Source organism: Rhinolophus hipposideros (assembly GCF_964194185.1).
Source record: "Rhinolophus hipposideros genome assembly, chromosome: 16".
Lineage (NCBI taxonomy): Eukaryota > Metazoa > Chordata > Mammalia > Chiroptera > Rhinolophidae > Rhinolophus > Rhinolophus hipposideros.
The window spans coordinates 34,855,439-34,871,533 of NC_138062.1; the positions used below are offsets into that span (position 1 = coordinate 34,855,439).

Genomic DNA, 16,095 nt, shown 5'->3' on the forward strand with positions numbered 1-16,095 from the left:
TACAGGGCAATTTCTGGGAAACTCAGTGATGGCGGTCCTCAAAAGGGTGAGATGGATGGACTGTAGATGCTCTGTGGAATGGGACTCCTAGTTATATTTGAGATATTTATAATCTGAAATTATATATTAAGTTCATAAACTCATCCTAGAAAAAGTACTATACATCTCATTGCTGAATTATCACTATGGTCATCTTCTAAGTACTTCCTTTGGGAAGCTATGCACCGACACCACCACCTAGTCCACCCTTCAAAGCAATTTTGGAACTCCTTTTCTGGAATGGCCATCAGAGCTGTCGTTGTATTACCCTTGATGTCCTGAATGTCATAATAATGTCTTCCTTTCAATATTTCCTTTATCTTCAGACAAAGAAAGAAGTCATTGGGGGCCAGATCAGGTGAGTAGGGAAGGTGTTCTAATACAGTTATATGTTTACTGGCTAAAAACTCCCTCACAGACAGTGACATGTGAGCTGGTGCATTGTTGTGATGCAAGAGCCATGAATTGGCGAAAAGTTCAGGTCGTCTAACTATTTCATGCAGCCTTTTCAGCACTTCCAAATAGCAAACTTGGTTAACAGTTTGTCCAATTGGTACAAATTCATAATAAACATTCCCTCTGATATCAAAAAGATTAGCAACATGTTTACAAGAAGTTCCCAAACTTAATTGTCACACCTTGTATATATGGTATATATAATAATTTTGTATACCTTACACCTATACATTATACTAATTATTTCAATTAGTTCTCAATAAAAGTGAAAAAGTCCCTCTCTTAGAATTTGAAATTTAGTTAATGATAAAAGGAGACCCTCGTAAAATTTCAGTAGAGTAGGCAAAACTTTATACATTTAAAATTCTTTTTGTTTTGTTTTAAGGTGAAAGACATTAGAACAACGTTGGATGATACTGAGATTAGCATGAGAGATAGAGAAATTAAGAATTTAGAAAAGTGAGGTTATAATTTTAGACAGTACCCCCTGATAAAACGAGAGGGTCATTGAGGTAAGACAATGTCACCTTTGAGCCAAAAGGAATTAGTGGTTAAGAACTGATGAATGACTGCAGTAGGTGAAGAGGTCATTCTACAGATAGGCAGTTTTCCTTATTATTATTATTAAAGAAAAATGCAAGGCACAAAATGATATTGCTTGTACTAAAGCCCATGATACCAAACTTTGACTTAACACCTGATCTAACTGCTGTTTCAATCTTTCCTAGAAATACAATCTTAATCAACCAGTCTGGAATTTTCTGGTCAAGCACCAGTCAAAATCTTCTCCCCCATAGAAAGAAAAGACATCTGCATAATAAAAACACTTGCCATTCCTTTCCTCCCAAAAGAAGTTGTCTTGGTCTAAATATAATCCTATCTATGTTTTTCTTAACAACTCTCTTGCCCCACCCTTCTTCCTATAACAACCTTCCATTTAGTACAAGCCCTCTGATCACCCCACCAGTTGCTAGGAGGGACACTGCTGGACTCATGAATTGATTAATAAAGCCAATTACATCTTCATATTTTCTTGGTTGAATTGTTTTTAAACATTATAGAGATATAATTTGAGTTATTTTCATATTCACTGACTTTCACCCAACTGCATAATATAGGTTCTTTTTTTATACTAAATTTAGGGTTATAATTAGTATTAACTGTGGAATTCACTATCTTCAGAAAGTTAATGAGGGAACAAGATACCTGAACTGAAGGCAACACTACTTTAGAAAGAAAATAAAAATCTTGCTTACATGTGTTGTTCTGAAAGTGCTGGGAATGAACAATTCAAGCCAGCTTTTAATTTATTTTAAAGTCATCATTCTCTGACAGCATTCTAGACAGCTGACTCTAGGCATGGCTGGGTTCAATTTAAAACTCAAGATGAAACTGGGAAGTTTCCAGAAAGAGCATACTGAACTTAAACGAGGAAATTAGAGAATTTTGAGAGTTCTAGAACCACAGATCAACCTTTAGAATCCAGAACTGAATCTATTAATATTTTTGGCAAAAAAATAAAAATAATAAATTCAATCAAAATATATTTGATCGAATAAGATTAGTTATAACTCTTAAAAAGATATACCAGGTTGCGAATGGCAGATCCTCCAAGGGATATAAATAATAATTATTTCCACAGCTGCATTGTTTTATTACTTACTTTTTAAAGGTTATTAGCAAACAGTAAAATAGCAGTAGGTTTGATATATCTGGTATCTATTAAATTTAAATTTAAATTATTTTCCCATAAATGAATTCCATTTCAAAAAAATTAATGTGAAAATCTTGTTCCAGAATATATAAAGAATTCTAACAAATCAATAATATGCTGATAACAAGTCAATAAAAACATAAAGAACTATAACGAAACAATACTAAAAATAAATTTGAATTATGCCATTTAAAAAATGGGCAAAGATTTGAATAGACAGTTAACCAATGTATGGATGACTAATATACATGTCATCTTTACGTTTTATAGAAATGTAAATTATACCCAAAATGAGATGCATTACACACCCACTATAATGACTACCTTAATCAAAAACATTATCATCATAAGGAAAAAACAGAGTATAGAGAAACTGAAGCCTTCACACATTCCTGACTGGAATGTAAAATAATATACATAGTCAGTTTGGCAATCAATTTGGCAGTTTCGTAAGAAGAATAAACTTACCATTAAACTGAGTAATTCCATTTCCAGTTATTTCCCAAATGAAATAAAAGCATGTTTACATAAAAATCTTTAAGCAAGTGATCTTAGTAACATTATTCATAGTATCAAAAACTTTAAACAATCCAATGCCCATCACTTTGTGAATTGATAAACCAAATGTGTTCTCCATACAATGGAATACCATTTCACAAGACAAAAGAAAAAGTTACTAGTACATTCTACAACACAGATGAACCTCAAGAGCATTACGCTAAATAAAAGAAGCCAGACACAAATGGCATCATATTAAATGATTTCATTTAAAATGACATTACACAATCTTTTCCAAAAAGCAAAAGAGACGAGCACACTTCCCAACACATACTATGAGGCTAGTATCACCCCAACACCTAAACCAGATAAAATATATCTTAAGTGAAGAAAACCACAGATTAACATTCCTTATGAACATAGATGGAAAAGTCCTCAATGAAATACTAGCAAATAAGATCCATCAAATAAAATAATGTTATACACTACTATCAAGGAGTATATATCCCAGGAATGCAAGATTGGTTTCACACTGAAAATAAATCAATGTGATAGACTATATTACTAGGATAGGGGAGAACATACGATCACATCTAAAGATTTTATTTCTAAAAATACTCAACAAACTAGGAATATAAAAAAATTTCCTCAACATGAAATAGTGCATCTGTGAGAAAAAATCTATAGCATACTTAACTTAAAGAATTCAGTGAAACACTGAATTCTTACCTCCTATTATCAGAAACAGTGAAAGGATGTCCACTCTTGATACTTCTATTTAAGATTGTACTGGAGGTTCTACAAGGAAAACTGGGCAAGAACGATGGAAACAGGTGTCATCAGATTGAAAAAGAAGTAAACCTCTCTCTACTTATACTGGTGGTACCAAAAAGTATATACATGAGGACACTTTGGTCAATGTTGTTCAATCAGTAGTTCACCATAACCAGAAGTGTCTGAACGCTGAAGGTAACCACTTTGAGTACCTCCTGTAATTACAGAAGTCAAACATGACTTGTATTCATCTTTTGTTATCGGTATATATTATTATAATTTTAAGATAGTTTTCCTTTCTTAAAATGTGCATACAATTTTCTGGCACCCTCTGTGTATGATATTTATCTTACATATAGGAAATCCTCAGGAATCTACAAAAAAAAAAAAAGCTAGCAGAACATATCAATTGTATTTTTATACACTGACAATAAATATTCTGGAAATAAAATTAAGAAAATAATTTCATATACAATAGCACTAAACAAATAAAATCTAGGTATACATTTAATAAAAATGCAAGATCTGTAGACTGGAAACTCCAAAATAATGTTCGGGGGAAAAAATTTAAATCTAAATAAATGGAAAGACATTCTGTGTTCACGGATCAGATCACTTTCAAACAAACTTCCGTTATTATATCATTGGGTTGTGCATTTTTTATCTACTCTGACTAAACTTGGGGACCAGGGAAATAACCACAAATTGGGTCTGAAGAATCATTGGACCTACAGTAGATTTGGGGCACAATATTATTCATCATCTCTTTCACAAAAATATCACACCCATTTCAAGTTTATGATACCACCACAGGCTTCTAAAGTTAGTGTCAGCTCCCAGAGACCTAGAAAGGTGAGCATTTTCGTCGTCTAACAAGCAAGTATTTAGGTAATACTAGAGATCATTCTGGGAAAGTTTTAGGGGAATATTTATTGTCCTACTTGTGGTGGAATTGGAGAGGACTTTCTCAAAAGAACTACTCTTCCTTGTAATCTATGTGCTTTCAGTTTGAGAATGGATTCCATTCTAGAACCTGAGTAAAAGTTGGCAATTTTCCTTTCGGGCAGGGGTGTCCAAACTTTTTTCCACATTTTTCACCGAGGGCCATATGCAGTAAAATATACAAACAGTCGGGCCACTCACTCGAGGTGAAGTACGTATTGCCTCACCTGGTTTATTTAAGTAAACTAAATATATGTTTTGGAATTTGCTGCAGGCCAATGAAAAACGGGTTGCGGGCCGCAGTTTGGACACCCCTGCTTTAGGGGCTGATATCGGACTTCTGCTCATGAGTAGTTAGTATTTTTTTGTTACACAAGGCAGTCAAAACCCTAATCTGTTGTCTTTATCATTCCTAATAACACCATCATCTCAGCAAATTTTTCTGGGTTAAATCACCCTACCCTGGTTGCCTCTCTTGTTGTACTCTGTATCAATGACGTCCACTTTGTTTTTGAAAGGTGTTTCCACATGGCCTCTACTGTTCTAGAAGCCTGTTTGTACAGGGATCCTCATTTCTCGGCAGTACCATCACCTGATATAAACCATAGCCAACAGAGAATAACCATCACTGAACTCAATCAAGAATACAGTACATTCTTTAGTGCCTTAATGCATGAGTCACCAAACTTTCTGTAAAGAGCCACATAGTAAATTGTCAGGGTTTGCAAGTAGCATGCAGTCAAATATTTTATTTTGCTTGTTTTTACAACATATATGTTTATATATACATGTATACCTATATGTACATATAACATTCTTAGCTCACAAACATACAAAAACAGGCCACCTTCTAGATTTGGTCCAAGGCCATGTAACTTTGCAGGATATTAAATCCTAAGTGATAACAGATTGTGCCCTGCTAATAAACTACCCTCTGTATTATACTCCAAACCTCTGCCTAACACTCTCAAAGTAGACTCTCACCTAAGTTTGCATGTTCCTGCTGGTACTTATTATCCAGGTCCTTCAACTTATTTCACAAGAAAACTATTTCCATGTGTCAGGGACTATATTCTGCTTCTTGAGCTAAGCCTACACTTTTATTGGTGACACAGAAGGAAGAGGACAGATTTGGGGATAGTTAACAGTCAAGGGGACACCAGTACCCTCTAATAAAATGCCTTGTGGTCCAAAGCATTCAAAGGAATCTGAATGTTCAAGGTTATCAGGTACATCCACCCAAATATTCTCATCCTATCTCTGAGGGAACCATTTTTCTCTTTTGGGTCCTGGATTTAGCATGGGAGGCTGTATATTCAATTTCCTTTGCTGGTCTAAAACCATTGGCAATTATATCCTGGGCTTGATTTTCTGCACAGTATGATACAGAAGATGGTGATTTTTAAAAATGCTTCCATGGAGACTTAGTGACTTTTACTACATGTTCTGATTTAAGAGTTGGATGACCTGAATCTGCCATTTTCTTACTTTAAGGCTTCCAAGGAGTTTGACAAAAGCTAGCTATTTTCATAATCTTTACAATTTCAATTATAAAAATACTTCAACTTCTAGATCCAGTGAAAAGACCAATGCTTTTATTTTACCCTGTATTTCATCTCAAACCACTTCAGATGATTATTTTAATTAGCGTGATGCTGCAGCGTTCTGGGACCCTGTTTCCCCGAAAATAAGACCTCACCGGACAATTAGCTCTAATGGGTCTTTTGGAGCAAAAATTAATATAAGACCTGGTATTATATTATATTATATATTATATTATATTATATTACTATTCCTGGTCTTGTATTACAGTAAAATAAGACCTGGTCTTATATTAATTTTTGTTCCAGAAGATGCATTAGAACTGATTGTCCTGCTAGGTCTTATTTTCGGGAAACACAATATCAGTACTACGCTTATGACTAAAAGGACGTCTTTGTTAGTTTTGGAAAGGGAGTGATTCATCCCCATAATATCATGTTGAGTTTCCATTTTCTAGGGCCACCAAATATTTTAAATTGTATTCTCAAAAAGCAGAGCTGAAGGCAAGGACTAGGATATAGTTGAGTTTTCCAAGAAATGGAGGTGAGAGACTGGGGAACAAGAGATAGTATAGAAGTCACTATAAGGGAGTACTATTGAGTTACTGCAATGGGCAACAAGGACTCAATCACACCAAGACATTTTAAGAAGTATAAAGAATATCATCACTGGTTTGTACATCTGATGCATAAAATGTGATACACATTCATCCTCCTAGTGGATGGCTTCCCTATGAGTTGTTAGTATTTCAACTGTATGAGCACTGAGTGGACTCTAATAGTTGGAAACAGAAAGTGGAACCATGTGCTCTGCAGGCTTGTGATGAAGCCCAGAAAGCAGGACCCGTTGCTTACACAGGAGTGTCCACTGCGATTGTGGCTAATTAAGAAGACAAGGCAAGTGAAGCAGGTACTAAAAGTCCCACCACTGTCCTCTTATAATTAATACAAATAGAAAACTACTGAGTGGATAAATAATAAATTAAAGATCTGTACTCTCTCAGCACTGGTACTTTTCTGCAGTGATCCAAGATATGGTAATGATAGCTGGCTTCTCTATGGTTTGAATATTCAATTTATAGGCCTATTTGTTTATTTCTTCCCATTCTTTAATTTAAACATCCTTTTTTTGAGTGCCTGCTAATAATCTATATTGATGCAGGAGGATTCAGAGACGAGTTTTCAGACTTCTCATTTTAATTCCTAACATAGATCTAGACATTAAATATATAGACATAACATATAGTTAATAGATATATGTATTGGTATATATTTGTTATCTATTATACAAATAGAGTGTGTGTGTATATATATATATATATATATTACAAATAGTATATATATGTGTACATATATATATATTTATATACAGATAACAGATTTTATCACTATATAAAATACATAATGGACAAACAGATCTAAATATTATATATCATTCCCTCATACTGGAAAAAAATACCATTCATTTGAGGGACATTTTGTAACATTATATCATGCAAAACATGCAGCATACATAACTAAAATTTCCCTTGAGGCTTTGAAAATTCTGAGAAAGGTAATGAGTCGACAATAAACTTCCAAAAGGTCAATGAAATTCAAGAAAAAGTTTCTTTAAAGGTAACGTAAAGAACCACATTCACCCTGTTTTATGGATGACAGGATAAAGCTCAGTAATATGAGCAAAACTGACATATTTCTAAGTCTATGAAAGGCCATTTCACCAGGCAAAGTAGTCAACAAGGTTTATATTGCTCACAAAGGGCAAATCTACATGAGCTGTTTGAGGGCAGGTGAGCCAGGAGAAATTGACAGTTATTGTTATGCCTCCAGACTTTATTTCAAAATAGTATATGCATTCATACTTTCTTAAGATTATTCATTTTTAGTCTTTAATTTAACCACATGTGTATACCTGAACATGTTTCAATAAATGTTTTTATTACTATATTTACGAATTGAAAACTATTTTTTCACTCCAAATAGCTCTGTACTTTTCAATGATTGCCTTTGTGCATTTAATTGTCAGTCTTCCCACTTCATAAAGTAAATGTATGACTGTCATTTACACTAAATCAGAAACAGGCATACGATATTCATAATTACTCTTTGTTTTTAGAGTCCTAAAAATATAATAATGGAAATATGTGCTGAGAAAGTAATTTGTAATTTTGTCAAATATCCTTCAAAACAAATCATAAAAGAAAGGGTGCTTTTGCAGAAAATGTAAAATATTCAAAATTTTAATTCTGGGAACTCAATAAAGTCTTAGCTTATAGGATTGTTTTACAACTCTAACTACTTGGATTATATAGAGTTGGTATGTATACATATTTTATTTTCACATCCAAATAGGTTTTTCTTGCTTGCAATTATCCATAAAAATGTGTTCAGCCTCACTAGTAATCAGGAGAGTCAAATCAAATCCACGGTGTGATTCCACTACAACTTAAAAGAATACCTAATATTTTAAATGGTGAAAATTCTGTTTCCAAAAATGTGAAAAACATGGAAATCTCATCTAATACTTGTGAGGGGAAAAAAATAGTACAAATTCAAATATGTATCAGGTAACAATTAAATCCTAGAAATATAGTCACCTAAAACTCACACGTACATGTTTCAGAATTTATTTAATAATGTTCCTAAATGCAGTTTTTGAGAGTGACAATCTGGGACTGTACAAGTTATCAACAAGCAGAAGGATATATATATACATATATATACATATATGCATATATATGTATATATATGTATATATGTATATATACACACACACATATATGTGTATATATATCCTTCAATTATATATAGGTGTATATATGTGTGTATATATATACACACACACACATATACACATATATACTATATGTATATATGTATTCATCCTTCATCTGTTCTTGTATATATTATACATAGATAGATACACACACACAGAGGGTGCCAAACAGTATACACATTTTAAGAAAGGGAAAAATTGTATCAAAATTGTAATATTCAATATATACCGATAAAAAAGATGAATGCAAGTCACGTTTGACTTCTGCAATTACAAGAGGTGCTCAAAGTGTTTACCATCAGCATCATTTTAATAGTTTTTTTCCTTGCTTAAAAATTTGTATTCATTTTTTGGGCACCCTCTGTATATACATGTGTATATATGTATATATACACACCATCTGTGTGTGTGTGTGTATTTCACAGTTGAATAATACACAGCAACCAAAATGGACTGCTACTGCAGCTATAACATGGATAAATCTCACAAATATAAAAGATGCCAGATACAAAAAAATGCATATTGCCACCTTGCATGTATATAAATTGCAGAAACAAGCAAAACGGACTTGTGCTGTTACAAATTATAATAGTAGTTATTTGGGGAAGATGTTATTGATTGGGAGGGAAATTAAGGGGGCATCTGGAGTGCTGGTAATGTTTCACTTTCTGAACTAGGTCATGGTTATAACCCCGTGATCACTTTTTAATAATTTATCAAGTGTCACGCTTTTGTTTGCAGACTTTTCAGAGTTCCAGAAAAGTTTACTATAAAAGCCTGTTCTTTAATTAAGCAAATATCTCTTGAGCACATACGATATCAAAATAACTGCACCAGTAGTGGGGTTGGGAGTGGTGAGCAATACAAAGAAATCACTCATGTGTTCAATAACATGTATTAAGATTTGACTATTTACCAGCCACCATTTTATGTACTGGAAAAAAAAAAATCCCTGCTTAATTTCTTCTTTAAAGAGTTTTCATTTCTTGTGGAGGAGACATACAATAGCTATCAAGATACTTATGACTATAGTACATGTTATGATGGAGAAGTATACAGTTCTATACAATATATACCAAGAGACCAGCCCACATTTGGTGAATTAAGAACAGATTTCTTAAAGAATGGAAAGTATAACTGACCTCTGAAGGATGAAGGAGCACCAACTTATTGAACAGGGAACACGGATTTCTGAATAGTCATCGTGTGCACATAGGAAGGCATACAGAAGGCCGTTTTCAGTCCAATCACTGTGAGAAAAGAATTGGGCAGGATGGTCCTGGAGAGGCCCAAAGAACTGAGGCCCAAAGGCAGAGCCCTGTGGACCATGTTGAACGTTTTCTTATTTCACCAAAGAGTCACTAACAAGTATGAACAAGTTTACAGTTTAGCACATTACCTTTACCACAGAAATGATAATGGCTTAGAGCAAGGATTTGCAAACATTTTTTTGCAAAGGTCAAGATACGTTTTTTTTCGTTTGTTTGTTTGGGTTTTTTTTTAGTCTTTTGTGGGCAATAAGCTCTCAGTCATAATCACTTCTGCTTTTGAAGTGGGAAAAACACCTTAGCAAATCTGTAAATGAATGGATTCGGCTATATTCCAGTTAAACTTTGTTTGTAAAAACAGGTGAGTAGGATTGCAGGCTGAAGTTTGTCAAACTCTGGATTAGAGAAATATTTATCAAGTTAAGGTAGTGGCTTATTTTAGAAACATAAGAATATTGGTCTAGGGTATTAGTGGTTGATAAATAAAATGATGAAAATGTCACTCATAAAAATTTGCTGTTTTTACCAATCCCTCCCAATTTATATAAGATGTCTCACATTCTTATTTTATTATTTGTGAAATATCTAATTCATCCCCAAGATTTGGGGAATTCTGAGGACCTTATAATCACACGTTCGTTTTTGGCTCTGACCCCTTAGTTGCAATCAATCATTTTAGTGTGTAGATCAACACACCTTCCTAATCCAGGTCTTTTTTTTTTTTTTCTAGATGACTAAAGTTTAAGTCATCCCTATTCAGTAATTTTTCACCAAAATGCCCACTTACAAATGATTTTTGAAAGTGCAAGCATCACAGAATGTTGTGGAAAAATAAGAAGGGTTTATTAAAGGATCTCAATTTACATTATCTATATTTTTCTTAATGTATCTACATCTACACTATTCTATGCATAGCATCCAACCTCCCTTAAATTTATTAGTACATTAACAAACCCTTAAAAATACTTTTAACTAACTTGAATGTGCTATATAAGCCTGGATTTTCCATGATCCATCTAAATTTCCTTTTCCAAATCACAGGCAAAATGTTGATATTTTAATGGCCTTTTCAAACCCCTCCATAGATTTATCGAGATTTTAGTTAGGATCATAACCTTGGTTAAAATTGACTGTTTGGCACAATGATCTATCAGAGCACTTCCTTAGCTTCCATAATATCTCATTTTGCATGATCCTCAACCTTTATAATATCTACCTCTAGGATTTAAAAGTATATCTAAAAGTTTCTTAACTTTTGTACATTTTTGATAGGGATCCCAGCAAGAATGAGGAAAGTGCTTTGTTTTCAAAGCATCCCAAAGTCAAACACTACCCCAAAAGCATACCTGATCTTTGTATATACATTTGTTTTCTGGCCTGTTACTAGTTGACAAGCTCGAGTAAAAACACTAAGTTCTGACACCTGAGATTCTTTAACTTCAGTTAACTCAACTTTATGGCAAGCATCAGAGACTCACTGCATACTACTGCTTCACCCTTGACTCAGGTGAAGAGACTATCTTCCTCGTCTTAGAGCACTACTGTTTCAGGAAAAACTTATTGACATTGATAGGCACTACTGGGAAGAGAAAAATGTTGTTGATGGTCATGGAGTAAAAAACAAATTGAATTGCTTGTCTCGTTTTGTTTGTTTTTGTTTAATACTGAGAGGATGAAAGCGTTCTGAGGACTAATGGAGAATGTGACAAAGCCTTTGGATATAAGTCTTCAATTATAAGATTGAGGTTTTCCTTTGCTTCTGGCTTCAAGGGATATTGGGGAAATTTGGGGGAAAAATTGGTAGAATCCATCTCAATCTTAATAGGTTCTGTTCCAATATTTTTTGTGTGTTAGTAAAATTTTTAACCCATAGAGTGCCCAATACAGTGTTGAAATATTTATTTTGGGTCCACATTAAATATAATGAAGAAGGGAAACATATATGGAAAGCAGACAAAACTTAATTATGAAGAGAGAAGTTCTCTGGAACCTCAAAAAATAGTCCACCTGGCATGCATTTAATTTTACAATTTTCATTGGAAAGTGAGTCTCTCCCCTTCACATTTTTTTCTTTAACAAACTCAGTGGCTAAAAACAACTCCCATTTCTTACAGTTCTATAGGTTAGAAGTTTAAAAGAGGTTTCATGGGGTTTAAACTCAATGTACGCAATTAGCAGACTATCGTTCTGTTCTGCAGGCTTTAGTGGACAATCTGTTCCCTTACCTTTTCCAGCTTCCAGAGGCTCCCATTCCTTAGCAATTGTTACTCTTCCTCCACCTTCAAAGCCAGCAACTTTGCATCTCTTTCATAGTTACATCTTCCTCTGAATTTCTTCTGTCTCCCTCTTCCTCTTTTAAGGGCCCTGTGAATACATAGGGCCCACCTGGATAATACAGGAAATACTCTATTTTAAGGTCAGCTGATTCACACACCTGGTTCTCTCTGCAGCCTTTATTACCCTTTGCCTTGTAATATAACATATTCATAGGTATTAGGGATTAGGATATAGACATCCTTGGCGGGGTGGGGCATTATTTTGCCTAGCATACCCTATTAAATGTATTGGCGTGGTATTACACAATAAAAAAGGAAAGTTTTTTTAGTGAAGGGACCAAGGATTGTAGTTAAGGGCTGGCAGATGGGGAAATTCTGTGGATTAGTTGAGTATTTACCACATGGGTTGTAGGTTTACTCTGAGGAAGAGGTTGAGAAAAGCTGGCAGGATTTTATTAGTGTAGAAAGCAAGCACCTGTATCTACCAGGCTCCTTATAACAAACAACATTTTTGCACAGCAGATGCAAAATGGAAACACATAGGAGAACAAAAGAGGGATAAAAATGAATGGTCTGATTCCAACAATCACACACAACAAATGGAAACAAACAACAAAATCCAGAAACCAAACTGAGACCATACAGCTGAGGAACTCAATGCTAAGAGAGCAGAGTTCACACTGGCTTCTGATTTACCATGTTGGCATGAAACTCATCAAGACAGGAGCAGAAAAGCTCAAGGGTGCCCATGAATACCATAGCAGGTCAGAGGATGCAGTCTCTAGCAGGGAGAAGTGCAAAACGAGTCTTCATGGAGCCTCTGGGAACACTGTAGAAATAAACAAAGACCATCTGAGCAAGACCAAATAAAGCTAATTCAGAGTTTGCTACGTATAACAAAAATCAGCCAACAAAAGGGACTTATAAACAAGCAGGAGATTGAAAAGAGAAAAAAGGGAACCATCAACTACGTTTTAACTGAAAGTTGTGAGCATGGTGAAGGTGCAGGACGACTATCTAGCAGAGAAGCATTGCATATGATTGGTTTGGGAAGCATATTTGCATCTTTGGTTTTCTCTTGTCATTTCTATATGTAAATGGGGACACATGCTAGGGACTCTAGCAGTCATTTATTAAGCTTTAACTGTTCTGGAAATATAGCTACAATTGCATAACCTAGTACTTAAGATTTCACAAAATTATGGTCACTATCCATGACTCATTTACCTTTGGCACTTGACAAACAGACCCATTTAATGGGGATGCAAAAGGAATCAATATACATTCACCTTTCACATCTCTAATGGGAGCACTTCTTTTGGCAATTCCTCCAGAAATGAAGTCTTGCTGGGGTCAGAGCAGTTCCACAGCCTTCCACTTGACCCTTCCTACCTGTTGTCTATCATTTTGATATCCCTATTCCCATTGAAATCAGAAAACCCATTTGTATTACAGAATCTCTTTTAATCCTCTTAAGCCCACGGAAGATAACTGCCACAAAGCTCTTCAAAGATTATAATATTCTCCCTTACAGTCAAAGTTTAAAAAGTCTTGTTTATATCAATTTACTCATAGTAAAATTGGTTTCATTATACATTGTTTCAGGTGAAGACTCAGAACCTATGGATGACATTGAGACTTACTGTACTTTATTTCAGACTTGCCAGTTTCATTTATCTTGCCATTTGGTTGCTGCACTTTATAGCAATGAGGTCATAACACTTTTTAAAATAAAACCTTGGAACTTGAACTGAATTTTACTACTAGAGCAACTTTAAATGGATCACTTCCCGTGTTTTTTAGTTTTGGTTTGTTTTTTTTATTTAATGAGCCACAACAAACAGGTCTGATAATAAGTGGTCAGTAGTCAGTTCACTCAGCAGTATAGGTTTAGTCAAACCATACAAGAGAAACAATGCATTGAATTTTGCCATTAATTATTCCCAGAATGACAGTTCACATATCCCTGTCTAAAGAAGGATTACTTATGAGTGTTTCAATTTCTATTGTAATCTTTGATGCAACTCAAATCAGCAGTAGGATAGCTTTAGAAGTGAAAGATGGGTTGCACTAATATTGTCTGATATTCATTCAACCTCAAATTGACAGTAACAGATTGTTAGTAGGGTATACAAAGTTCACTACAAAGAATTATGTGTCCTTTCTGGCCTTGGCAGTGAAGTTAAACTACCTGCACAGGAGTCAACTTTTTGTTAGTTTTTGGAACACCATTTAAAAACATATCTGAGTCTGTAATATAACATCTGGCATATAGTATCCTTGCCTTTTACTAAGTTTTGCAATTTTTTAAATAAAAATCCATAGAATGGGTAAAATTCAAGAATATTTAGTTTCTTATTTATTCTGAGGAAAACTTGTACTTACAGTAACAGATCATTCCATTATACTACACAGAGTAGCAGTGCAAATTGCATACAATACCCTAATATCAATTTTGCACCCAAATTTATTAACTTTTTAGCATACTCTTGATGCACAGCAACAACAATATACTTTCATAGTTTAATAAATGAAAAAGCATGCAAGCAATATTTGTACATAAAACATGTATGAATAAACTGAGTATTATATTATAAAAATATTGCATTTTATGTATTGAAATTTAAGTGTTGGGCAGACTGTTTATATGTATATTACTTAGATTAATATTTGTATATTTGTCATCTAGAAAAGCTTAACCTAAATTAATAGTCATACTTGTATTTTGTTTTCAAATTACGAATGTTGATTGTCATTTTTATGTACGAGAATTACAGTAAAATATATTACATTACGAGTATAATCAAATTGACCCACTGTCTTTAATTTCCTTGAGATTAAGTTGAATAATATTTGAGGAGATTTATTAAAGTTGTAAAAATCCCCAAATTGTTTACAATTTTTATTTCCATTAAGTATCATAATTTTAAATGAAATTTGTTAAATAACAAAGGCTAAGAATAGTAACATTACCTGAATTTTAACTTATTTTGGATCACATTTTAATTTATAAAAGTTGGCAAATTATGTTATCATTAATGTACACATTTCTATAACTTGAATAGTGGCAAAATCATAAACTTCAGTTTATAATTCTGCTTTAAAATAGTTGAATAAAATGCCACACAACCACATCTGTAATTGAGTGTCCTGTTTGAAATATTTTTTTAAAAAGCATATAATATTATTGAATTATATATCAGCCTTCTATATGTATTTATGTTTGTATACATATTCATTTATATATATATATATGCATGTGTAGGTAACAAAAGCAGTTTTTTTACTTCAAAATCATTAAGTGAGACTAGAGCATATAATTTTTCTAAGAAGTATTGAATAATGTCAAAAGCATGTTGATATCTATGGATATCTAAAGATATTCTAGTTCCATATTATCTGTAAAATTTTAGTTTTAAGTTTATTGTAGTTTTAGTTTTATGGGATAGCAGAGGAAGTCATCAGTATTTTGAATCATCAGTATTCAAAAATGTTATGTTGAAATGGATTGGGGAAAGTCAGAAACCAGATAAAGAGAACACATACATGTGATGGAAATAAATTCTGTATTTGCATCATATGTCAACATCCACCTATTGTTTGGACAGCAAAGCGCACATTCTGAAATGTCAAGAAGTGGCATAAGTCAAGGATGGAAAACAGAAGAAAAAGACAGAGGGTTACTAGCTTGAGAGAACTAGGTCAAATGTGATGAAAGAGCAAATGCTGATAATACTGTCAGAAAGAGCAAAGCACAGAAGTTTGAGAGGATTGTGTCAAAGACATGACCTTGACAATTTTAAAAGGGAAA

General features: G+C 33.7%; 1 protein-coding gene across 2 annotated transcripts in view; it reads right to left on the reverse strand.

The window, feature by feature from the left end:
* Positions 1 to 16,095, reverse strand: part of LOC308509101 (uncharacterized protein) — a 718,677-nt gene that overhangs the window by 340,787 nt on the left and 361,795 nt on the right. Inside the window, exons 5-7 of one of the 2 annotated variants that reach the window (XR_013995126.1) lie at positions 12,981 to 13,113; positions 12,234 to 12,372; positions 9,883 to 9,990 (exon numbers count right to left, since the gene is read on the reverse strand). The gene's annotated coding sequence lies outside the window, so the exon portion shown is untranslated. Of the gene's footprint in view, positions 1 to 9,882; positions 9,991 to 10,250; positions 12,373 to 12,980; positions 13,114 to 16,095 lie in introns of those variants that run through there. The other variant, XR_013995127.1, reaches the window with a different exon arrangement.